The following is a 26,547-nucleotide window of genomic DNA, read 5'->3' as shown; positions in this document are numbered from 1 at the left end:
CCTTGATGCCAACATCTCCCCCGCAGGCCTCTTCGGCGACGCTGCAACAACAGTCGTTGAGAGGTTCCAAGAGTCAAGGAAGCAAGCTGCAGTATATTCAAATTTTCTTCCATTACAGACCTCACGTCTCTGTTGCTGCTGGGCGGTAGCAGCAAAAGCCGTCAACTAGCTCCTCTTATTGAACACAACAAAAGCAGAGTGTCGCCACCCGGGCTCCCCCTCAGAAAGTTTAGGGAACGGGTCAGCACTCTCAGCCAAAGCCGACTTCAGGTAGAGCTGATCTGAGGACCATTCTTATCTTGAAGAAGGCTTCGAAGAAGAAGTCCTGACGCCACGGGTGTCAGGCTTCTGGGGGCAGTCCTCTCCGGGGGGTAATGGATTACACCTCATTATACGATGCCTGTCTCCCTTCGGTGCCCTCAGGAGGCCTTTCTGCCAACCCCGCCACCTCGTGTGTTTCGGGGTGCGGAGTTTTCCAGTGAGCACATGATCCTGCGTCACTGACGCTATGGGATCATTCCCTCGACGCTGCGACATCAGGGACCTCGCATCCTCTCATGAGGATTTCTCAGCAGTTACCTCGGTTGTTTCTTGCCGGTTTGCCGCTTCAGGGCACTAAGATAAAATAACAAGATAAAATTGCACAAATAAATCCAGAGGCCAGCCTCGAGCAGCTGGTTCCCTTAGTAGATTTTCTGGCAGCGTGGAAACTTCTGCCAAATGTCTCTCAATGGGTCCTGCAGACTATAGAAAAGGGTTACAAAATGTACGGTTCTCGGTACCAATTTCAGTACCACAGGAAAATCTGTTGGAACTATTTCACTGTTATTTAACTAGCCTATTTTTAAAAACATATTAAATATGATGGTAATCATATAAATATTGGGAGCATGTGTGTGTATGTTTGTGTGTATATATACCTCAATGAAATATATTTTGAAATATAAAAAAAAAAAAAATAGGCCTAAACAAACGCTCAAACATCCATTTTGAAACAGACGTGTGTGTTTATTTTAGCTATTCCTTCAGTGAAACGACACACTACAGCCTGTAAAACTATGAAATAAATATCAGTAAATAATGGTAATCTAAATAATAAGAAAGTGAAGTATTATTCTAAAAAACATTCGTTTTTTATTTCCACACAAAGATGCGTCATGTAGCCTACCGCTCTGCTCTTTGAGAGGGATGAGGGACACGAGCAGGGAAGAGACCATTTCTCTTTAATAATATCTTCATGTTATCTCTTGATGTTACAAGCAACTGACACTTGTTGTAAAACGTCTGAAGAGCAAGTTTTATCTTCAGACATTCAGGCTATGTTTGATTTTGCGCTGCCAGAGAAAGCAAAACTAAAAATCACCGGTGTGTGAAACGCGCTATACAAAAAAACTTGACACGCCTTATAAAGTCTAATAACAAGCACAAACTGTGTTAAATAGAAATTGACGTGCAAGCAAAAAGGTTTTTTCTACTTTACCACAGTAAAGAATGCAAATATTATAGGCCTAATTAAAAGCGAACCAAAGGAAGAAATGTTTATTCCCTTGCGTGAGTGAAGATTTGGGAAAAAAGAAACAGAGATTCCATGTTCAGTGGAATTACTAATGGAATATTGTTAAATTCTCTGCTAATCGGGTGACCAGATCATGATTCGCAAAACAGAATACAAACCCGACAAAGCTTAAATGTATGAAGTATCTCTCTCATTCAGCATGAGCCAAAATGTTTCCATGGCTGCGATGTCCACAGCCCTATCAGTGGGTACCGAATATACTCGGTACTCCCGGTACAACAGAAATGCTGGTATCGTCACATTTTCAGAATTTCAGTACCGACTTGGTATCGAAGTACCGGTACTTTTGACAACACTACAAAGAAGGATGGGGGGGTTAAGTCCGATTTTAGATCTACGTCTACTAAAACGTTCAGTGAGCAAACTAAAGTTCAAGATGCTGACACTCAAGCAAATCATGTCTCAAATCAGTCTCTAATATCGGGTTCTTCCATTCGGCCTAGCATTGTCACCCCACACGTTCACAAAATACGTGGATGCAGCTCTGGCTCCATTGCGACTCCAGGGCATTCGCATATTGAACTATATAGACGACTGGCTCATTCTGGCTCAGTCCAAACAGATGGTGGTTTGACATCGAGATGCCGTTCTCAACCACATGAAAAAACTGGGGTTAAGGCTCAATTCGAAGAAAACCAAGAAGACCTTTGAAGTGGTGGCTCAGGACCAGAGGGTTTTCCCCGAGGGGAAACCCATTTCGCATGATCAAGGTCACGCGGTGATGCCTTCGTGCCTTGGACATGTGGAATGATCGTTGGTTCCTGTCCCAAGGCCCAGTGTGGGGGGCTTCTTGTCGTCGCCTAGTGCTAACAACGGATGCCTCTCTCACGGGTTGGGGAGCGATCCTGGACGGCCGCTCAGTATAAGGTCTGTGGAGGGACCATCATCTCACTTGGCATATAAATTGTTTAGAGATGATGGCAGTGTTTCTCGCACTGAAACACTTCCTTCCAGACCTCAGGGGTCACCATGTTCTGGTTTGTTCAGACAATACGTTGGTGGTGGCCTATATAAATTCATCAAGGGAGTCTGCGATCACGCCTACTTTGCAAACCGGCACATCAGATCCTCTTGTGGTCCCAGGGGAAGCTTCTATCATTGAGAGCTATGTACATCCCAGGGTCAATTAATCAGGGGGCAGACATCCTGTCGAAGCAGGGGCTGAGGCCTGGGGAATAGAGGCTTCATCCCGAGGTGGTGAAGTCTCTATGGGAGGAGTTTGGTCAGGCGGAAGTGGATCTCTTTGCGTCTCGAGAGATGACTCACTGTCCGCTCTGGTTTTACCTGACACAGCCAGCCCCTCTGGGGTTGGATGCTATGGTTCAGACGTGGCCAAGGCTACATCTGTATGCTTTTCCCCCGATCACTCTGCTCCCAGGAGTTCTGGAAAGAGTTCGCAGGGACGGGGTCAGTCTGTTGCTGATAGCCCCATTCTGGCTGGGCCGAGTGTGGTTCTCGGACCTGGAATCTTCCATCCACGTCCAGAACTATGGAAATTGTGAGCTTGGCCTCTGAGGGGGCCCAGCTCATAGATGCAGGTCCTTCAAATGAGGTTGTAGAGACCATCCTTCAATCCAGAGCCCCTTCCACAAGGAAACTCTACGCTTTGAAATTATAACTTTTCAATTCTTGGTGCGGAAACAGTCAACAAGACCCAGTTAACTGTCCAGTTGGTACAGTGCTGGAGTTTTTGCAGGGGTGGTTCTCTGCAGGGTTATCTCTGTCTACCTTAACACTCAGAGGTCGGCTGGTCACGCCAGCGATACCACCTTGCTTTTTTTATCAGTATGAAAGAGACTCAAAATACTCTGTCAATTTTGCACATACAATTAAGAGTTATACACCATTTTAATATGTGAAATATCTTCTTTTATTTGTGTACAGAGTAAAAACAAAATGTTGTGCTTTTTGCAAAATAAAGAAAACAAACATGATGCGTGATCTTTCGTCTCCCTCTGAACGAAGTCCAATCTGATAGTTCTCAGAAAATGAACTGTAACTTAGTGAATACTAATCACAAAAAATGAGACTTATGTCTAAAGAAACGTTGAAATGTCAGGTTTTAAATTGTGTAAGTCAAATCGAAAACAAAATTTTTCTGTTTATGTAATCTGAATGAAAAGAGACACATGTCAGACGTCCGTGAGTCAGCTCATTATCCGCTAATGCGGCCACACCCACGGAGCGAGCGCTCTATTCAGACGCAAATTCTAAGGCAATACATGTATACATCGTTGCAATCGTGTATTTATTATCTTCAAAAGTGTTTATCTGCATGTTATAGCCATGGTTAGCAATCTCTGGAAGCCTCCATTAGTTCCTGGAATGTCGTATGCCTGTTCTTCACTGAGTCATTTGTGGACTAAATGTGCACAGAGCGCCCTCCGGCTGCAAGTATGAATTGAAAACACAGTATCCAGCGCTCATAGTGCTGATGACAATAAATATTGAACAAATATTACTCCTCTGTATAGAAAATTGACATAAACATATATGAAACCATCAATATTTATCCAAATGTGCATGCTTTTAAGCTAAAAGCCCTGATGGATGTTGTTTTGTCAAAGGTAACGACGTTTTTCATATTCATAACTCCTGACGCATAGGCTACTAACAAATTACGGTCACTATAAGAGTAAAACAGAGGTCAGAATGTGAAGCTTGAGTTTTAGATCTTTTTAATGATGTATAGTTTGTCAGCTGCACATTAACAAAGTATATTAAAATAGAAACCCATTATTTGGTTAGAGACTTGAGACTTCTTTTAAAAACATTATAATAGTAATGCATCCAGTCTTTTGACTGGTACTGTAATTTAAACTATAATAGGCCTATACAACATTTTCATTACATGTGCAATAATATGTGCATGCATGAGATCACAAAAATCATGTTTTTTTTGTCAAGAGTGGACATTATATTTACGTTAATACAGCTGATATGATCCTGTTATCAGAGGGTTTCTTCACATAGCCTACCTGACTGAAAGGGCTCATTATGCGGGTCATTATGCGGGTCTTTTTCTTCTCAGGTGTGAATCACAGCATTATTCATGAAGATTCACGCCTCCACGCATACTGGGTTTCTTGACAAAAAGTGTCTTACAAAATTTAAATCATTATATTGTTTTATATGAACGAATAGGCAGGATAATTTTTACATCATTTTGAAGCAAAAACTCTAGTCTACAACTTCCAATACCCAGAAGTCTTGTGAACACATATATAATATTAGTTTTGTGGCCTTATTTCAGTGATTTAAGTTTTTTGTTTTTTCAATAACCTCACATAAACATTATTCCTTCAAAAATACAAACATGTACATACATGTTGCTCACATATTATGGTAGCCAAGTTCGTGCTGAATACAGTGTAATGACACCTTTTCCATTAATATGTTTATGAACAACTGAAAAAAGCACAAATTTCAGGGCATGTCAAAACTTCTCCAGGGCCCCAAAAAAGGTGTATGTGGCAGCTATATCTGCCTACCACACTCCTTTTGGTGGTATGTCAGTTGGTAGAAACCCCTTAGTAGTTTATTTCCTTCATGGCACTTTGTATCTACCTGAAACTCAGCACTCAAATTCATGCAAGTACCGTTCCTATTGATCTTAGATGCGCTAAGTTTATATGCCCCAATAAGGTGATGTGATTCTTTGCTGGCTCTCAAGGCACTGTTTGTAAGTTTGCCATTCTTTTGTCTTCTCTCTCTTTCTTTCTTTCTTTCTTTACTTTCATTATTCTGTATATATGTATAATTCGCTTAGAGTTAGTTGTATGTATTCCTATATTCATGTGTTAAATCCACTGTATTCACACTTGATTGATGAAAATGATTAATATTTCCCCTTTGAGCTAATTTGCTACATTTATGGCGGAGAACAATGGCATCATTTTAAACATTATTTGCAGGCAGACCCAGTAATCATGTGTTTGTCCCAGAAGTTTTTATTAACGACCTTTACATGCACGTACAAGTTTCTGATAAAATCAGAAAAACTATAACTTGAGTGTGCCTTCCTACGAATGGCAAAAAGTTTCTCTATGCTATAATGCATGTTTAAATTGTACGATAAGAAACCAACCTGATATTAGTGAAGAAATCCTAATTTCAGTTGTTAAACGAGCGTAAGCCTTTCTCTGATGAAGAAATTTCAGATTAGTGGCATGATTTTAATTGCGTGGCAAAGAAATCCCATTTGCAGCACTGCTAAAACTGAATGACGAAGAAATCTCACTACAGTATCTTTGATAGTAAGGCCTTATTATTCATTATGTTACTGTATTTATATTGATGTGCTGGACTGCTCATATGAAACAATCACATCAAATTAGTGGTGTAAATTCTAGCCCAGAGCCAGCCCTCCCTATAAGCGAACCAAGCAGCTGCTTAGGGCCCCGCCGCCACCAGGGGGCCCCCAAGAGCAAATTAAATGACAGCTTGATTTTGACATTGCGCAGTTGCAGTTCTGGCGCATCCGTCTTATTACTGTACAACTCGAAGTACATTCACATCACATGTTATGCTCACTCACGGAACATTGCACTTATTCGCAATCACAAAAGTTCATTATTTGCATGTGATTTAAAGCATTGCCGTTTGCGTGCTGTTCTAAACCCGAAGCACGCACACACTAAAAGCCTGTTAAAAAGCCTGTTAAACAGACTTCGATTTGTGGACTTTATCTTTTGCATCTGCACTAATACTGTCAAATACACACAAAGTTTAAATAAACACTTTTGGTTATGTCTAAAGTAATCAGTTGAGAGAAAATCGGATGCGTGTTTGTATTTTAGATGCATGCCGGTCTTAAAGAAACAAGCCTAATAGTAAACATGCTGCTCTTGTCTTTAAAGGGATAGTTCACCCAAAAATGAAAATACTGTCATCATTTACTCACTCTCATATTGTTCCAAACCTGTATTAATTTCTTTCTTCTGCTGAACACAAAATAAAATAAGGTTACCACATTCTTCAAAATATCTTAGTTTATTTTGTGTACAGCAGAAGAAAGAAATTAATACAGGTTTGGAACCACATGAGAGTGAGTAAATGATGACAGAATTTTCATTTTTGGGTGAACTATCCCTTTAATGTTAATAATATATTTATTATTGTTATCTTCAGTTCTTACAGGTCCATCTGAACTGTTTGTTTTATGTAATTATTTAAGTATTTATTTTAATATTTTCCGTTTTATACATTTACATTTATTTTTTATATAAAAAGATACTGTCTATCATAAGTTATTTTAATCGAGGGGCCCCCAAATTAAATTCTGCTTAGGGCCCCATCAAAGCTAGGGCCTGCCCTGTTCTAGCCTAGCTAACTAGTAATTCACCATTGTCTGAGAAGTGAATGTGCTGTTTTGATTTGTGAATGTTATGCACGATATGTCATGACTGACTACGCTAGAGTTCTCAATGCGTGCTTTCAGCACAGCTGGAGCACTGCTCTGCTCGGGTTGTGTTGTTGGTTGGCACTGGTCTCTTAGCAATGCATGACACAAGAATGTGTGAGCAGAGACTTCTGATAATCTGATAGCAGAACCCACTTAACAGACCGTTGTGCAAACAACCACTGCGTGTAGCCAAAGCTAGCTCTTTAGCAACCCTACACATATACAAGTTAACCGGAGCTCTTGAATTGTATCTGCATGTTGTTGTTGTTGTTGTTTTGTTTACATTATGCTAATTAGATAACTGCATGAATATACAGGTGGTCTTAATAAGGTGGACGGTGAGTGTATCCACATACTTCATCTTTTGTTATTTTCTTGTACTGCTTGTAAGTTGGACATTATTACAAATAATTATGCTGTTGTGTTTAATTGTATTTTAGACGAATGCAGTGATCTGGCTGGTGACATAATGTACCTGACAACAAAATTCATCTCCCAGAAAAGAGTGGGTCAAGCCTTGTTGGAAGTGGGGAATGTCCATGCAGCCATGGCCAAAACAGAAGACTGCAGGAAATTTAATAACAATTTACAACTACACTTGACGTTAAAGTGTTAGTTCACCAAAAAATTTAATTACTGACCCTCATGTCGTTCCAAACCCGTAAGGTCTTCGTTCATCCTCAGAACACAAATTAAGATATTTTGATGAAATCCGATGGCTCTGTGAGACCTCCATTGACAGCAATAGGACTCCCCTTTTCAATGCCCAGAAAGCTACTAAAACATCTTTAAAACAGTTCATGTGACTACAGTCGTTCAACCTTAATGTTATAAAGATAAAGCGACGAGAATATTTTTTGAGCACCAAAAATAACAAAATAGCGACTTTATTCCACAATATCTAATGATGGCCGATCTCAAAACACTGCTTCATGAAGCTTTGCGAATCAGTGGTTCAGAGCGCCAAAATCAGATGATTCCATTAAACAAGGCTTTGTTAAGTCCTAAGTGTTTTGAAACTTCAATAGTTCACGTGACTTTGGCAGATTGATACACACTCCCAATCACTGATTCGAAACAAAAGATTCGTAAAGTTTCGAAGCTTTATGAAGCAGTGTTTTGAAATCACCCATCACTAGATATTGTGAAATAAAGTCATTATTTTGTTATTTTGGCGCAAAAAAAGTATTCTCGTCTCTTCTTAACATTAAGGTTGAACCACTGTAGTCATATGAACTGTTTTAAATATGTTTTTAGTAGCTTTCTGGGCATCTGAAAGTGTTAATTATCTTGCTGGCAATGGAGACCTCACTGAGCCATCGGATTTGATCAACAATATCTTAATTTGTGTTCTGAAGATGAATGAAGGTCTGATGGGTGTGGAATGACATAAGGGTGAGTAATAAATGACAATTTTCATTTTTGGGTGAACTAACCTTTCAACTTAATGATTCAATGATCATTTGAACTGGAAAACTAAATAGCTTTCTGTATTTTCTATTGCAGGAAGACCTTGAAAGCTGTAAAGGATGCTTTAGAGAGTAACTGGGAAACATTTGACCTGGCAACACATGGTCTTGGTCCTGCTGTTATAAAGGGCACTTTTTCATTAATTGATGCATGTCTTAAGGAAAAGATGAGAGCACTGAAATCAAAAGACTCCACAGATGAGTAAGGTTTCCCCCACTTTATTTTGTTTACTTGCACATTGTTTGAAACGCTTGTTTCTTGTTGATGTACACTGTTCAGCTGTACAAAAAAAAAAAAAAAAAAAAATTACAAAGAATTTTTTTTTTTTTTTTTTTTTTTTAAATCTTAATTACTTGCAATTAATATTTGTTCCTTCATTTTGTTCTTATACAAAGCATCTGTTCAACACTCATTGACAAAAGACAGTAGCAGCAAGAGGAAAAAACAAACCATTTTGGCTAAGCAAAGCAAATGGTGATTGTTTCATCAATGAAACATTTCTTATCTCTCTACAAGATCAACCACATTTTTTCTTCTTTTTGACCGTGTAAGTTACAGTGACTACATCTTTTGCTTTTTTGACCCTTTTACAATAATTATGAAGTGCAGTAACTTTTCTTTTTCTTGACAGTTTACTAAACTGTGAAAAAAACGAACTTGTGTGCTCTTTCAACTAAACTGTACACTTCATTGTCCTCACAAAATTTTTCTGATTTGCTCCACTCATGGAGATCTGTAAGCATGGCTTGCAGTGTAACTTGTTTTCTCTCACTGGACCTAAAGCAGTGTGAATCATCAGATATGTTCTCACAAGATGATGGGTACAGAAAGTTGTGAACCAATATACATACACATACCTCTCCATGGCTATTTGCAACACGTGCAAAATTTGGTCCCTTTACAACTTACAATTTCTACACTCCCATCAAAATGATAGACGGTAAGGTTTTCATTGTCCCTGAGGTAGGATTCACTGTCAATAATTTTTTTTGCTACTTCTGCCCTAAGATCTTGAATTATAAGTCCTTGTTTCTCTGCAACGTTCTGTGAGAAAATTAAGTGTTTGCACACACATCCACATTGGAATCTTTTGCAATCACATTTGTGCATGACTAAGTCCACAATGTGACATTGTGTGCTTGTGTCGGGTGGAACCAAACACACTCCATTTTTTATCTTCACTTTGGCACCCAGGCCTTTTGCGATCGTAGAATGCTACTTTTGAGGGCATGGTGTAATTTGAGGGCATGGTGTTATAATTTTAGTAGCTGACCTCTCTGTCTTGTTGTTGGTTTCGCTGTCATGGTGATAAAATGACCTGCCAAAATTGGACCATTAATCACCAAAACAAATCCACTGATTCTTGAGGTAGGTTGATTCATGAGAACTACCTAGACATGTATCGAGCTCTTCACACTTTCTGCCTGACATGCTGTTGAACTCTTCTTCCTGTAAAGAAAAAGACACAACATTGTAAAGTTATGCCACCTTATGTTTACACACATTTAAAGGGGTAGTTCACCCAAAATTGAAAATTGTCATTTTGTGATAAAATTGTCATTTTGTGTCTTATGTTATAATTACTCACCCTCATGTCACTCCAAACCTATATGTCTGTATTTCGTCAGTAGAACACAATATATATTTTGAAGATAATAAGATAAGATAGAAGTTTTTTCTTTTTTTCTTTTTTTCATGTAATGAAACTTAATGGGGTACAAAACATTATACCCCATTGAATTCCATATTCTACTGGGGGGAAATGAAATACTCTACTGCGAAAAAAAAAAAAAAAAAAAAAAAAAAATCATATGAATTTGGATTGACATGAGGGTGAGTAAAGAGTGATTCGAATTTTTTTGTGGGTACATTTTTAAAAGACAATTCATTAAAAATCATAATACACAATTTACACACAAAGTTAAAGAAAATATAAACTTGACCAATCCCATTGAAATCCATAGTATGTAACTCAAGATTTATTTCCATGTACTGAAATGATTTCTAAAGAATAAAGTAATTTATGATATAAAAATATTACCGTCAAACAGGATTTTATTGCCACCATTGCTTGAATCACAAGATCCTGCTGATTCACAGGCAAGTTCCCTCTATCTCTTTTAATCATCTACCTACGCTAATATTAGTCTTTCTGGTTATCCCGAGGTTCACTGTAGTCAACCGGATCCGGGCCGTATCCAGGTGAGACCAAGGACCTGCACCTTGACACGACCACAACGCAGCCCTGAAGTATCAGCAGAGATTGAGTCAACTAGATCATCCACTGTGAAGGCCTCATCGACACGACAGCCACGACACAGTTCCTCAACAACCGTCCATACCGCCGTGATGAATACGATCCTCAATTGGATGGAACTGGAATAAATACTTTGAATGTTGCGATCCTGTCAGACTTATGATATCTACCTGAATCGTGACAAAGCACTGTTGGCCAGAGGAGAACTGCCCCCCCCGACTAAGCCTGGTTTCTCCCAAGGTTTTTTTCTCCATTTAAACACCTATTTGCCACTTGTCTGCCACCTGATGTCACCTGATGGAGTTTGGGTTCCTTGCCGCTGTCGCCTTTGGCTTGCTTAGTTGGGGACACTTGACATTTGACTTGACATTTGATATTCAACAGTGCTTTGATCTGCCTGCATTGACACTATTCTTTTAAGAGCTGCTGTGCAGCCAAATAATGTACCAGTTATCAATGTAAAGCTGCTTTGACACAATCTACATTGTAAAAAGCGCTATATAAATAAAGGTGACTTGACTTGACTTGACTATGTACGGCCTACAAAAACATTCAAAAGCTAGTCATATAATGACCTTTGAAATAAATTTTTTTTTAAAAAATGAATAGGTCTTTGACTTTATTTTTAACTCAATACTGCCAATTAAAGGCCCGAGATTTTTTCCAGTACAAAAGATGTAATAAACCTACCTGGAGTACATGAAACCAGCAAAGAAGAACCTGGCTGTTGGAAAAAGTTCCTACCAACCTACATGATAAGGAATTGAGAATGAATGAATTGATCAACATCTGTAGAGTTTGTAAAAATGAACAGCTTTTGTAAAAAGGTAGTTTACAATTTGCGGTCTTTAAGCAAGTGTTCCATCCAATAGTAATGTTTGTACGTAGACATACCTCAATACATCAGCACACTTTGCTGCCAAAACTTTACTACTAACTCTACTATGTTTTTAACTTCTTACATGGGAAGAAATCCAGGGTTGTGTTTTGCAAGCTTTTCCAAGCAGAGAGCAAGTATGTCCACTGATTCCTCACTAATAATAAAGTAAGCAAATGGGACTGCTCTTCCAATACTGTTGGTCAAAAGAAGTGCATAAAATGCATAACCATATGATGTCATGGCTTTGTAACTAGCGTCCATGAATACCATGGTATGGGGATGTTCTCTAAGTATATCCTTTTGCCAGGGTGTCTGCACTACAATTATTAGTGGTTGATTTTCACTCAAAGGCTGGTAGTAACAAATGTGTTCCTGCAGCTCCGATGTGATCAGCTTGTCCACACTAATGCAGTCTTTCGCATCAGGAAAACTAAGAGCATTATTGGTCTTCTTGATTAATCGTGTATCTTCAGGTGTAACATAATATCGCCAATTATATTTGTCCATATGTCCATGACACTCTGCCTAGTCCACGCATTTTAAAAGTGTTTCTGAAATTGACAGTCCTTGATCAAGCCACATTTCAATGAAGGTTAATAACTCTGGGTCAATGCGATTTTTTGCGCCCTCTTCTTTCATGCACACATCATGCCCGTTGTGTTGAAGCATTTTGTTGACCACAGCACCTGTAAAACTACCATCTTTGATGATTTTAAATGACACATAAGTTTTGCAAGAATTAGCTCTTGTCTTTGTTGGTTCTCCTTTGCTTTTCCCACTTGCTTTGATCGATCTTTCACATGCAAAGTAAAAGTAATCTTTATGTGTAGACACAGGGGACTTGAAGGTGCTTTTTGTTTCCTCCCCCAGTTTCTTAATGTAACCCTGCATGAAATCAGTCTCCTCCCCAGAAAAAGGTATGACCTCTTGAATGACTCTGGCATCCCTTACTTTCTTTAACTTTCGCCTTATCCCTTCAAGCCAAATATTCTCCATTAACCTGGAAAAGTAAAAATAAAATAATAATAATAAAAAAAAATTAAATTAAAAAAAATCAAGGTACTGCAGCCCTAAGAGAAGCATATAGTACACTAAAAATAACACAGTAAAATGAACCTATTGAGTACCGCAGCCCTGAGAGCAGCATATAGTTCACTAAAAATAACACAGTAAAATGAACCTATTGAGTAATGCAGCCCTAAGAGCAGCATATAGTGCACTAAAAATAACAGTAAAATGAACCTATTGTGTACTGCAGCCCTGAAAGCAGCATATAAAATAACAGCAATATGAATCTATTGAGTACTACAGCCCTGAGAGCAGCATATAGTACACTAAATATAACACAGTAAAATGAACCTATTGAGTAGGGTAGAGTTGGTACATGGGTACAGTTGAAACACCTTAAATAACTTGCGTACGCAACAAGTCTGATCTGTGAAATTTGCTTCGCACATGCGTATTAAGCACCGTCTTCGTTCGTGGGAAATTTGAAATACATGCGCTTCTCCAGTCTGAAGATATCAGCGAAAGTTTTTTTTCTAAGGTAATGTTTTCACTTCACCACGTCCCTTCCACATTGAATAGCTTCTCATCCTTACATGACTGTAAAAGTTAACTTGCATTTTTGTAAACCTTAATCTGTGTGTTCAAAAAACTGACATATTGACTTTGTGTCATGCAAGGTCATCGTAAAATCTAGAGAAATGTTCATGGTGGTCAGCGGGGTACAGTTGAGACACGATGTACCAAATGTACCCGCGCTATAGAATCCTATTGTGGCACATTGCGGCGCAGTTTAGTTGCACAATGTAAGATCACAAATTAATAGATTTCATCTGTTTTATTATTGCTGTTTGCAATTGTTCAATGTTTTTTACTGTTACTCAACTTTTCAACTGTTAATATTAAAATGATGAACTGAAATTAAATATTGTATCACTGTTTGCCATTACTGTAAAATGTTTTACAAATGAACTACTTTTAACTAAACAAATAATCAAATAAAATACTGAATGGAAACAAAAACAGTTGAATTCTCATTTTTAAAGGTATTTTACATTTGCAGTGAATTGGTTAGGCAGCTTTACAACATTCCGGATGGGTGTCTCAACTGTACTCGGGTACTGTACCCGACATGGGTACAGTTGGAACAAAAAAGCTTCTTGTGTTTAAGAGCTAATTTTGGCAAATACAGGTGCTGGTCATATAATTAGAATATCATCAAAAAGTTGATTTATTTCACTAATTCCATTCAAAAAGTGAAACTTGTATATTATATTCATTCATTACACACAGACTGATATATTTCAAATGTTTATTTCTTTTAATTTTGATGATTATAACTGACAACTAAGGAAAATCCCAAATTCAGTACCTTAGAAAATTTGAATATTACTTAAGACCAATACAAAGAAAGGATTTTTAGAAATCTTGGCCAACTGAAAAGTATGAACATGAAAAGTATGAGCATGTACAGCACTCAATACTTAGTTGGGGCTCCTTTTGCCTGAATTACTGCAGCAATGCGGCGTGGCATGGAGTCGATCAGTCTGTGGCACTGCTCAAGTGTTATAAGAGCTCTGACAGTGGCCTTCAGCTCTTCTGCATTGTTGGGTCTGGCATATTGCATCTTCCTCTTCACAATACCCCATAGATTTTCTATGGGGTTAAGGTCAGGCGAGTTTGCTGGCCAATTAAGAACAGGGATACCATGGTCCTTAAACCAGGTACTGGTAGCTTTGGCACTGTGTGCAGGTGCCAAGTCCTGTTGGAAAATGAAATCTGCATCTCCATAAGTTGGTCAGCAGCAGGAAGCATGAGGTGCTCTAAAACTTCCTGGTATAAGGCTGCGTTGACCTTGGACCTCAGAAAACACAGTGGACCAACACCAGCAGATGACATGGCACCCCAAACCATCACTGACTGTGGAAACTTTACACTGGACCTCAAGCAAAGTGGATTGTGTGCCTCTCCTCTCTTCCTCCAGACTCTGGGACCCTGATTTCCAAAGGAAATGCAAAATTTACTTTTTCAAAATTTACAAAATTTACTTAGTTATGTTCTCATCAGAGAACATAACTTTGGACCACTCAGCAGCAGTCCAGTCCTTTTTGTCTTTAGCCCAGGTGAGACGCTTCTGACGCTGTCTGTTGTTCAAGAGTGGCTTGACACAAGGAATGCGACAGCTGAAACCCATGTCTTGCATATGTCTGTGCGTAGTGGTTCTTGAAGCACTGACTCCAGCTGCAGTCCACTCTTTGTGAATCTCCCCCACATTTTTGAATGGGTTTTGTTTCACAATCCTCTCCAGGGTGCGGTTATCCCTATTGCTTGTACACTTTTTTCTACCACATCTTTTCCTTCCCTTCGCCTCTCTATTAATGTGCTTGGACACAGAGCTCTGTGAACAGCCAGCCTCTTTTGCAATGACCTTTTGTGTCTTGCCCTCCTTGTGCAAGGTGTCAATGGTCATCTTTTGGACAACTGTCAAGTCAGCAGTCTTCCCCATGATTGTGTAGCCTACAGAACTAGACTGAGAGACCATTTAAAGGCCTTTGCAGGTGTTTTGAGTTAATTAGCTGATTAGAGTGTGGCACCAGGTGTTTTCAATATTGAACCTTTTCACAATATTCAAATTTTCTGAGATACTGAATTTGGGATTTTCCTTAGTTGTCAGTTATAATCATCAAAATTAAAAATTAAAAATTAAAATTAAAACATTTGAAATATATCAGTCTGTGTGTAATGAATGAATATAATATACAAGTTTCACTTTTTGAATGAAATTAGTGAAATAAATCAACTTTTTGATGATATTCTAATTATATGACCAGCACCTGTATGACCTACTTATTGATGTTAATAATTACTAATATTTTAGTAGACAAGTAAAGGAAATGTCATATAAAAAATCACTTCTTTTCAGTCCCTAGTTTTGGTGTGGTAACGGAAAAAGCAAAAAAGTGTACCAACTGTTGACTAAAACTAGACTAAAACTAAAACAATTTCCGGTAACTAAAATATGACTAAAACTAAATGGCATTTTAGTCAAAAGACTATGACTAAAACTAAATCAAAATTTGTTGTCGAAATTAACACTGCAGCAGAGAGAAGCGTTGATGGTATATGGCAGTAAAATGTGTTAAGTAAATAAAATAATATAACCAAAACAATAAAATGGTTTTAAATATGAGTTCATAATTTTACATCACAATAAAGCAAAACTATTTATTTTGTGTTTCTCTTCCCATGATGGCTTTTTTAGTATTTCTCTCTGGATGTAAAAGTATGATATAGCACTTTGGTGCAAATATGGCCGCCAGTAATCCAAAACTAGAAGCTAAAATGGCAAAAATCTCCACAGCTACTGCATATTTCCCTGGTGAGCTCACATTTGCTGGAACAAATGCAATCCACACAGCACAGAAGATCAACATGCTAAAAGTGATGAACTTTGCTTCATTAAAATTATCTGGAAGATTTCTCGCCAGGAAGGCTAACATGAAGCCTTCTGCTGCCAACAGTCCAATGTATCCCAGCAGCATAGAAAAACCAGCCACTGAGCCAATAGTACATTCATAGACTAATATGAAGTGTATATTATGGTTATTTTTATGGGGTGTTGGAGAGGCAGTTGATAGCCAGACTGCACATATCACAAACTGGATGGCTGTTAGGATCAGGACTGTGCATCATTGTTGAGCTGCTCCAAACCATTTTGTTGTGCCTTTTCCTTCTGGTCGAGATGACTTAAACACAGCTATTACCACCATAGTGTACATTTGAGTTTTATTCTGTTTAGTTGTTCATGTCTAGAGTTTGTTTTTCATTAATCACATGTTCTTTGTTCTTAGTTTCCCGCCACTTGTTTGTTGTCATGGTTCCTATTTAATTAGTGTTGGAGTTCAGCTGTGTTTAGTTAGTTAGTCCTGTATTCCTCCGTTCTCCCCCTGTTGGTTGCTATGGTTACTTATTGAGTTAGTTAGGTTCAGGTGTGTCTAGTTTATTAGTTCCTTTGTTTGTTCTGTGTATTTAACCCCTGTGTTTCAGTCTGTCTTTGTCAGTTCATGTTGCGTTTACCTGGTTGTTCTTTTCTGTGTTTTTGTATTCTGAGTTCTCTGTTAAAATAAAAATCATACTGCTTGCGCTTAGATCCTGCATCTCATCTTTTGCTGCAACCTAGTGTGACACATAGTCTTGACCAGGATGCTGGAAATGCACAGGACAAAGCTTATGCCAAACACAGCATGCCTTAATTGACACATCCACAACTGTGGCTGGCCAATGAACAGCAGTACACACAGTACAGTTTGAGTGACAACAGCAGCAAGAAGCTGAGCTCTGAATTGTTGGCACGTACAATGGGAGTTTTATGGTGACGAGTAAAGATGACCATCACAAGAGTGCAGAAGGAGGTGCCAAGCAGGGAAGCAGTGATCAGAGAGATGCCCAGAGGTTCCTCATAAGACAGAAACTCAACTTCTTTGGGGACACACTGATCCTTATCTGTATTGGACCAGAACTCATCTGGGCACACTGTGCACTCAATAACATCTGTAGGGGAGAATAAGAGAGAAGATGAGAATGTAAAAGTTTACATTCAAATTTTGCCAACAATAATCTGCTCACCTGTTGGATTAGAAATCTCTCCATCTCCGCATGGCAGGCAGTCAAAACAGCAGGCAGGAAGGCCCTTACGTGTGGCACGTCTGGTTCCTGGTGGGCAGCTCTCACTGCACACGGACTGTGGGGGCTAAAAGGGACATCATCAGTTATATGTCTTTTATATAACGACAAGCTTGGCCATTTCATTCAAATATTCTCTTTTTTTTTTATAGCTTTGATTAAAATTTAGACTGTATCTGCAAAAAGGATATCATTAACATGCAAAGTTAATTACTTTTTTTGTCTCAAAGTTCCAATATATTGCATCCTCCTCCAGTCTGAGCACCATACCTGTTTCCGGCCCTTCATTTACTACACCGACTGTGTAAATACTTATTGATCCATCAGAGCTCGGCTGCCAGTTTATCACATCATAGACGGCCAAAGCATCTCCATTCTCATCAAATGACACATGATCCCCAAAGCTTGTAGTGAAGTTTACTTTCTGTAGGTAGTGAACCAGTTGTACAGCTTTTAGACAGAACAAGGGTTATATGTTGTAACGAATTACAATGAATGAATTAATTAATTAGCTCAAATTATGACACGTTATGATAAATTATAATATAAATCGACCAAAAAGGGAATTACGCACATATATTGTGAATTATAATTAATTACATATATGGTTCAGGATTAGTTCTAGTTTAATAGTTAATTTAGAAAGACTGGTATAGTTTGTCCAACAAACTATCAGTTTTCCTTATCGACTATTATAAAAGGAGATGGCCACGAGAAATAATTTCCTATTCTAGCATTAAAGCATAAAGCAGTTTGCAAAATCGAAACGTAGAAGTGACTTGATTTTCTGAATGAACAACAGAAACAATCGAGCATGAATATAATGTATTTAATTGATACGAACTACGAATATATGACTAAAATACAACAAAAGAACATACATAGAATAAAACGAAAGTAAAGTCAAGAAAACAGAGGTGATCAAAGAAATGGCAAAATTACAAACAGTTAAAACCTTTGAGAGCCAGCAAGGAAACTCAACTTACAGATGGAGCTTAAAACGCTTCAAAAGGAATGGTTCTATACTTGCATAGGTTTAGGTGCTGTGGTTACTTCGTCTTTCTGCAGGAGTTTCAGTGCATGCAATCTGGAGTGATTGGTCCTTTTCCCGATGAAGGGTTCTTCGGCGGGATTTTCAAACAAGGTTTTAACTTAAGAGTAAGATAACCGGAAAATAAAGAAGAAAGAGTCCGTCTCCTAGGTGATGAACAGTGAAGGCTTCGGGCGACGGATGAAGAAGGCTTAACAAAAGAAAAACTTGTTGTGTCGAAGAGACGCGTGTCGTTGTCAAACAAACCAAAACGCCTCCTTGGATGCGCCAGGCAATGGCGAGGGTGCAATTTTGGTGGGCAAACTTTTTCTTTGTCTCCATTTATGACCTAATTTGCATAGTATATGGGTGTCAGGGGTGTCAGATCTGAGTACATTTTCTTCGAAGTACTATTAAAAATAGTAAAATGCACTTTACAGTAATGTAACATACATTGTTAATTAGAACATTCGGAGAGGTTTAAAACTAAACTAAACATGTTAGGTGGCAAAGACATTAAGGGAGAGATACAGTTTTATACTTGAATATACCGTTTAGAGTGAAACTAACACAACTACAGTCATAGCTAAGCTTATATAATATGGATACATTTATGCACACTTGAATACAATAACGTGTACACTTTGACATAGTCATATTTTGAGGATACATGTAAATACAGTCTCCATGCTTGTTTGTGGGTGTCTGTATGTGTGTGTGATGTGTATTGGAGTTTTGGCCGGTGTCTGTGACCACCTGGCCATTAACCCACATGGGGTGAACAAGGGTGACTCTTTTGAAGTCCCCGGAGTTCCATTTTTAAATTAGTTCAGTTTGACTATATAGCAGCTCTGCAGAAAACAGTTTTTCATCAAAGCATCAGTCCACAAAAAATAAATACATAAATAATAAAAAATAATTAATTGAAAAAATAGCTTTTAGTGTAAATATTAGTCAAATCATTTAGATAGCCTAATGCCCAAAGTAGCCTAAATGTGTTGGGTCAGCATGACCCAAGTGGTTGAAAACTGACAAGAGTGAACACAAAACAACGTCAGAGAACATTTTCAAATCTTTATTAAAACTTGCAGTTAGCTACATCTGAATTTTATTCCAGTCATTCTTGTGAAAGTCACAATGCTGCAAAATAAACAATTATAGGGACACAGTTTTCAAAACTTCAAAATATGCACCAAACAACGAGGAAAACAGAAATATGTGCTCGATTAATTTTTTGTATCCCTAACGTTAGGCTACACAGCAAAAACGATGACATAAAACCCTGATGAAAGCTTTCTAATAAAACCACGTTTTCCTGTTTTTATTAAGTATGCTTAATACATTTTAATTTCATTGATGGTACAGTGATGCTATCAGATGGTAATACTAGTTCAACTATGAAGTTTGTTCTATATTAAATTCTTTGATTACCATATGCATATTTCATGGTGTTTACTAGTTATTACACCTGGGCAGTATAGCTAAAAGTAATATATAGATATTTTCCAAATTTTGATGATATTCAAAATAATTAAAAAGACTATTGAAAATCCACTGATTTTGAATACAACAAAGGAGTTATTTGAAGGCTATGATCACATAATATGAATATACTTGCATCAAATTTATAATTTAAAAGCAGGGTAGGTAATTTTTGGAGAGGCTAGCAATAGTGAGCTTGCCTTGAAAGCATAAGATCTCACCCTTCCTTCAGAGCAATCTACAATGCCTCCAAAACACACGTGTACAGCAAGGAGCGATAACACTTTAATGAACAACTACACAGGAAACAAATGAGTAGTGCAATATTAATGTAGTGATTTTGGATTAGCCTCACACGAGGGCACCACAAATGTTTATTATGGTCTTAAATAATAATATTAATATTTTGTATTAATATTGAGTCAGATGATTCCGTCCAATATTTGGGGGACCAGTCAAGGAATCTTACCTTGACAATAAAGAACAATCACAAAAGATTGTTGACTGAATTAGAATTTTATAAATTGGAGGAAGCTTGTCATCTAACCAATCTGAACGATTTAGTGAGATTCGGGCGAGCTTGTAGAGCCTCTGATTATCAACACAAGAATGACACAGTTTGCAATAAAAATAAATTTATTAACAAAAAGAAATACAAGAGTAAAATATCACACTCACTAAATACTAGGAAAATGACTAAACTACTAAGGAAAATGACTAAAGTACTAAGAAGAATTGAATCAATAATCAAACAGAAACTACAAACTACTACACAAATGGACGTTAACAAAATGAATGCCATGTAGATGAGCAATGGATTGAATGAAGCAATGAATGGGTAATTAGCAGTCTATGGGGAGTCATTTGTGGTCTTTCTGGATGCTGGTACGAAACAGTAAATAAGCATTTACTATGAATACAGATAACGTGTCTGATGCATCTATCTGTATACGCTGACCCTAGATAAACAGTCTCTATACAAATAGCAATCTCATATAGCAACAACCTAATGCCAAGGCTTTTGGGAAAAGGTTTGGTTAGCTTATATTTACGTTTCACTTGGTCGGGTGATCAGTCCGGCAATAGGAAACGTCTTCCACTGATATCCTCCCGTTTGCAGTAGGAAAGACTGGACTGCTTTCCAACAGTTGCAGAGCTGCACTGAGTGCTGGGGTCTTTGTGTAATCTAGAGAACTGTAGGTCACTCGTAGAGTCCAGACTTGATGTTGCAGTGATTTTGGATTAGCCTCACATGAGGGCACCACAAATGTAGTTATTTATGGTCTTAAATATTAATATTAATATTTTGTATTAATATTAATATTGAGTCAGATGATTCCTTCCAATATTTTGGGGCACCAGTCAGGATTCTCACCTTGACAATAACGAACAATGATGAAAGATTGTTGACTGAAAAAGAAAAATGACTAAACTACTAAGAAAATTGAATCAGTAATCAAACATAAACTACAAACTAAACACAAATGGATGTTAACAAAACTGAATGCCAAGTAGATGAGCAACGGATTGGACGAAGCAATGAATGGGTGATTAGCAGTCTATGAGGGAGTCAATTGTGGTCTTTCTGGATGCTGGTATTAAAAATAGTAAATAAGCATTTACTATGAATACAGATAACGTGTCTAATGTATCTATCTGTGTACGCTGACCCTAGATAAACAGTCTCTACACAAATAGCAATCTTATTTAGCAACAACCTAATGCCAAGGCCTTTGGGAAAAGGTTTGGTTAGCTTATATTTACGTTTCACTTGGTCAGGTGATCAGTCCGGGAATGAGAAACGTTGTCCAATGGTATCCTTCTGTGTGCAGTGGGAGACTGGATTGCTTTCCAACAGCTGCAGAGCTGCACTGAGTGCTGGAGGTCTCTGTGTAATCCAGAGAACTGTAGGTCAGATGGTGGTCAGTCCGTAGGATCTCCTGTAGGTTGGAGGTACTTGAGTTATGCAGGTCGGGAGTCAAAGTCCTCTACAGAAGCATTTGGGCTGCTTGAAGATCTGTGCGGTGAAAGGTTTACTCGCAAGAGTCTCACCTTGGTCGTGCTGTTGTTCTTTCCTCGTCAGGTTAGAAACTCAGAACGAGGGTTTGTTCAATTGGGGAAGCTTTTATTCCTTCCTGTTGGGGAGGGGATTACAAATCCCCACCTTTCTTGATGTGGTGATGTGATTGGGTCACAGCATTCCAGGTGTCCGTCCCTTAACATGCACACCTTTCATCCTGTGAAACTTGTTGTATTGTCCCAAAATACACAGTTAAATAAAACAATGTCTTTAGAACCTTGGAAATGCTTTATTTCTTTTTCAAACCTTTCTCAAAGTCCTTGTAGCACTGTTCTGAACTCGTAGAGTCCAAACTTGATGTGAATTGGTTGAGGTATCACACTTCTGTCTCAGTGGGTGCAGTTGCATTGGCTTTTATTCCAGGTGGGGTTTCCACTGTGTGTGCACAGTTTCCTCGATGAGTAAAAGGATGTATAGGACATGTTCCTTACAGTATTCCTGTCCATTTTTGGTGATTTCAAGCCAATATGTTTAGAAAATGTCTTTCTTTCTGAGCATTTCTTTGTTCTTGCTGTGCTCTAGCCAGAACCAGTCTGGCAGCCCTAGGAGTCCATGGTCATTCACACCTTGAACTCAGGCATGGAGGGCTGAGGCGAACAAAGGCAACTCATGATGATATTAGTCTATCATCAAACTGATGTCATCTTTCCTGTCCTCCACCTTTGGCAGTCCTGATTACAATAGTCATTTAGTTGTCATTGAGAGTCCTATCAAACTCTTTTGTATTAATCAAAGTGGGACAAAAGAATGTCTGTTGTGAAGCTCTGGTGCCATCACGTCTGTTGTTCACTACAATGTGAATTGGTTGAAGTATCACATTTCTGTCTCAGTGGGTGCGATTGCATTGGCTTTTATTCCAGGTGCGGTTTGTGTGTGCAGTTTCCTGGATGAGTAAAAAGACGTATAGGACATGTTCCTTACAGTATTCCTGTCCATTTTTGTGGTTTCAAGCCAATATGTATAGAAATTGTCTTTCTTTTGGAGCATTTCTTTGTTCTTGCTGTGCTCTAGCCAGAACCGGTTTGGCAGCCCTAGGAGTCCATGGCCATTCATACCTTGGACTCAGGCATGGAGGGCTGAGGTGAACAAAGGCAACTCATGATGAGATTAGCCTGTGATCAATAGGCCGTTGATGTCATCTTTCCTGCCCTCCACCTTTGGCAGGACAAAAGGATGTCTGTTGTGAAGCTCTGGTGCCATCACATCTGCTGTTCACTACATTAACAATGTAGTAACTACTAACTAACGAAATGGTTATACTTTATTTTAAGGTGACCTTGTTACAGTGTAATTATACATTTAAGTACTGAGTAATATTAATTAACTACCTTACTATAGTGTTATGGTTAGGATTAAGTTTTTGTAGATTTACGTATAGTTATTACTATAGTAACTGCATGTAACGTGTAACAAGGACACTGTATATGAACTGAACAAGGTGCAACACTCTTACAAACTCTAATCTTTATTAATTAAACATCTTTTTTAATTTGTTTTTTAATTAATAAAGATTAGAGCGTTGTAAGAGTGAGTGTTGCACCTTTGTTCAATTCATATGCATTTTGATTTTTTGGTTGCACCTCCTCTTCTGTTGGTAGAGCACCTCTTTTTAACATTTGTAACAAGGGTACTGTAAAATAAAGTGTTACTCAAGAAACTCTGATTAACAAATTAGTAAGTAACATCATTCAGTTGAATATGGTAGTTGACTTCATTGTATTACTAGGGAGTTATCATGTTTTTCACTTTAGAATACTGATCCAAATAATAAGTAGTTCCTTATGAAGGATGTAGTAACACTTGAGTCATTAACACAGTTCAGTGGTTGTGGCACTTTCCCTAGGTTTTCAGCAGTCAGTCAACATAATGTTGTAGTGACTGACAGATGGGGAACTTCTTGGTTACTGATGTAAACTTCATTCCCTGATGGAGGGAATGAAGATGTTATGTCCCCCTGACTAGGGCCCTCTTCTCGGCTCCTCAGCATAAACCTGAATGAGTGAATGAGTGTTACATTACGTCGGTGTAGCAAGGAACAAGGACGAAGGAGAATACGCTGAATAGTATTTAATGACGAAACAGGCAGGATCACACGAAACACAGCAACATTAACGAGAACAGACAAGGAGTGGAGGAAAACAGAGGGTATATATACATGTGACAAACAAAGGGAACTAAACAAGATAATTAACTAGACACAGGTGAAAGAAATGACTAATTAAACAGAACGGGGAAAACTAGGTCAAACTAAAGGAAGATAACAGTGAACATGTAACATATCACCCCCTCCCGGGAAGGAGCGTCCTCGCGCCGTAGAAGTCCAACTGAAGGGGGGGGGGGCTCTGGAGGAGGGCGAGGAGAAGAGGGGCGGCAAAACGAAATACAGTCCAAAGAAATAGTCCATGGGGGAGTGGAGGGTGGGAGGAGCCAAGGGGAAACCCGGAGCAGGAGGAGCCAGATGTTGGTCCAGAGACCAACCATGACGAGGCCCCAGGGTGGAGTTGCAGGTGGGAGGAGCCGTGGTGGTGTCGACGCGTTGGCAGACAATACCCTGGGGATGACCAACGGAGACATAGCTAGCAATGGAGAGCCTGATGTAGCCGATGAGCCGAAGAGCCCACACGCAGCCGATGGTACAGGAGACCGAGGTGGAGCCATGGCGACGAGCATCCGAGGTGGAGACGGACGTCCAGAGGACAGAGGTTGAGCCGGTGGGACCAAGGATGTAGGCGGATCTGGAGGGAAGGAGGAGCCAGACGGAGCCATAGGTGCAGGCAGGTGGACGACTGACCAAGGCAGAGCCAGAAAGACAAGGGAGGCCGGAGAAGCCGAGGGAGGGAGGAGCCACGGTGGAACCGGAGTGTCGACTGTCTGAGGTGGAGCAGGGGGCACAGAGGCTTGAGGTGGAGACACGGCACCCTCTGTGTGAGATGGAGCTGGTGGACAGAAAACCGTAGGCATCTGGTATAATGAAGATGAAGGGCTGAAGGACAGCAGCGATGGTGGGGCTGAGGAACTGGTTGGACGAGGAGGCGGGAGAGGGAGGCTGGGCAGGGACTCAGGAACTGGAGAAACAGGAGACTCTGGAGATACAGGGGGCGCTGGAGATACTGGGGAGTTGGGAAACACCTCTCCAAAAAAGTCTATTAGATCAGCCTCAGACAAATCCTTCAATTCTTCTAAATAATGGCCAGAGCTCGACAAACTCACATCTACTGCGGTGGTGGTGTGGGCGGGGCTTTCCTCCCAGCCCTCGATCTCCACAATCACTCCCTCAGCGATGACTGGTGTTGCCGGCTCACGCACCTGGTCAGACACTGTCAGTGGTCCGGGCTCCAAGGCGATGAAAGGCTCCGTCCTTATCCTCGGTACGGGTTCGTCTCTCGCAGGTGGCTGGTCTCCACAGTCTGCGGTGGGCTCTAACAACATCTCTGTTGCGTCGCTCGCTGGTGGTGGTAGGTTGATCTCTGGCAGTGGAGTGGGGCTGGTGGTAAAACACGCAGAGCGAGCGGTCGGGAAAGTGTGTTTGGCACGCCAACTCCAAAAAATCCCTTGTGTGTGCTTCCAGGGAGCGGTCCCTCTGCTCCAGGCATAGGAGGGTTACTGCTGGGTCCATAGTGACAGGAAGGGAAAAAAACAAAAAGAAAAGAAAACGCCGCAAAACTGTATCGGTCCGTTCTTCTCTTACGTTACGTCAGTGTAGCAAGAAACAAGGATGAAGGAGAATATGTTGAATAGTATTTAATGATAAAACAGGCAGGATCACACGAAACAGCAACATTTACGAGAACGGACAAGGAGTGGAGGAAAACACAGGGTATATATACACGTGACAAACAAAGGGAACTAAACAAGATAATTAACTAGACACAGGTGAAAGAAATGACTAATTAAACAGAATGGGGAAAACTGGGTCAAACTAAAGGAAGATAACAGTGTACATGTAACAATGAGTGCTTCTATCTTATATACCCATATTTACGGGGAGTAGCTGCATGCAAATTCTGCTTGCCAATTCCATTGGCCATTTTTCTAAAACTCAGAGGTGATTGGGGCTCCCAAGTTAGATGACATTCGTCAGTCAACATAATGTCTCCGTTTCCTCCATCATGGAATGAGGGTTACATCAGTAACCAATACGTTTTGTGTAACTTGGCTCAAGTATTTTCCACATACATCCAGCGAACCTGAAATTACACAGCAGTTTAATATTGCCAGATATTACCAGATTTAACCTTTTTCGTGCAGTGATGTGTGGGCAGTGTTGGGCAAGTTAGTCCAAAAAAGTAATTAATTACTAGGTACTAATTCTTCAACAGTGTAATTAGATTACTGTACTAACTCTCTCTAAAAAGTTATGCATCACTTATTACAAATTACTTTCTAAATCCCATATCAACTTCAACCAGCTTTTTTAATTATTTAAAATAAATAATATTAAATTGCACTCATGGACTGACCAAAGTACAGGTGCTGGTCATATAATTAGAATATCATCAAAAAGTTGATTTATTTCACTAATTCCATTCAAAAAGTGAAACTTTCTATATTATATTCATTCATTACACACAGACTGATATATTTCAAATATTTATTTCTTTTAATTTTGATGATTATAACTGACAACTAAGGAAAATCCCAAATTCAGTATCTCAGAAAATTAGAATATTGCTTAAGCCC

General features: G+C 39.1%; 1 pseudogene; it reads right to left on the bottom strand.

Annotated features, from left to right (window-relative positions):
• Positions 1-15,813: 15,813 nt before the first annotated feature.
• LOC127499587 (extracellular calcium-sensing receptor-like) lies at positions 15,814-25,296 on the bottom strand (annotated as a pseudogene).
• Positions 25,297-26,547: the final 1,251 nt, after the last annotated feature.

Source organism: Ctenopharyngodon idella, chromosome 18 (assembly GCF_019924925.1).
Source record: "Ctenopharyngodon idella isolate HZGC_01 chromosome 18, HZGC01, whole genome shotgun sequence".
NCBI lineage: Eukaryota > Metazoa > Chordata > Actinopteri > Cypriniformes > Xenocyprididae > Ctenopharyngodon > Ctenopharyngodon idella.
Note: the sequence above shows the minus strand (reverse complement) of the source record. Positions and strands in the feature narration are given on the sequence as shown.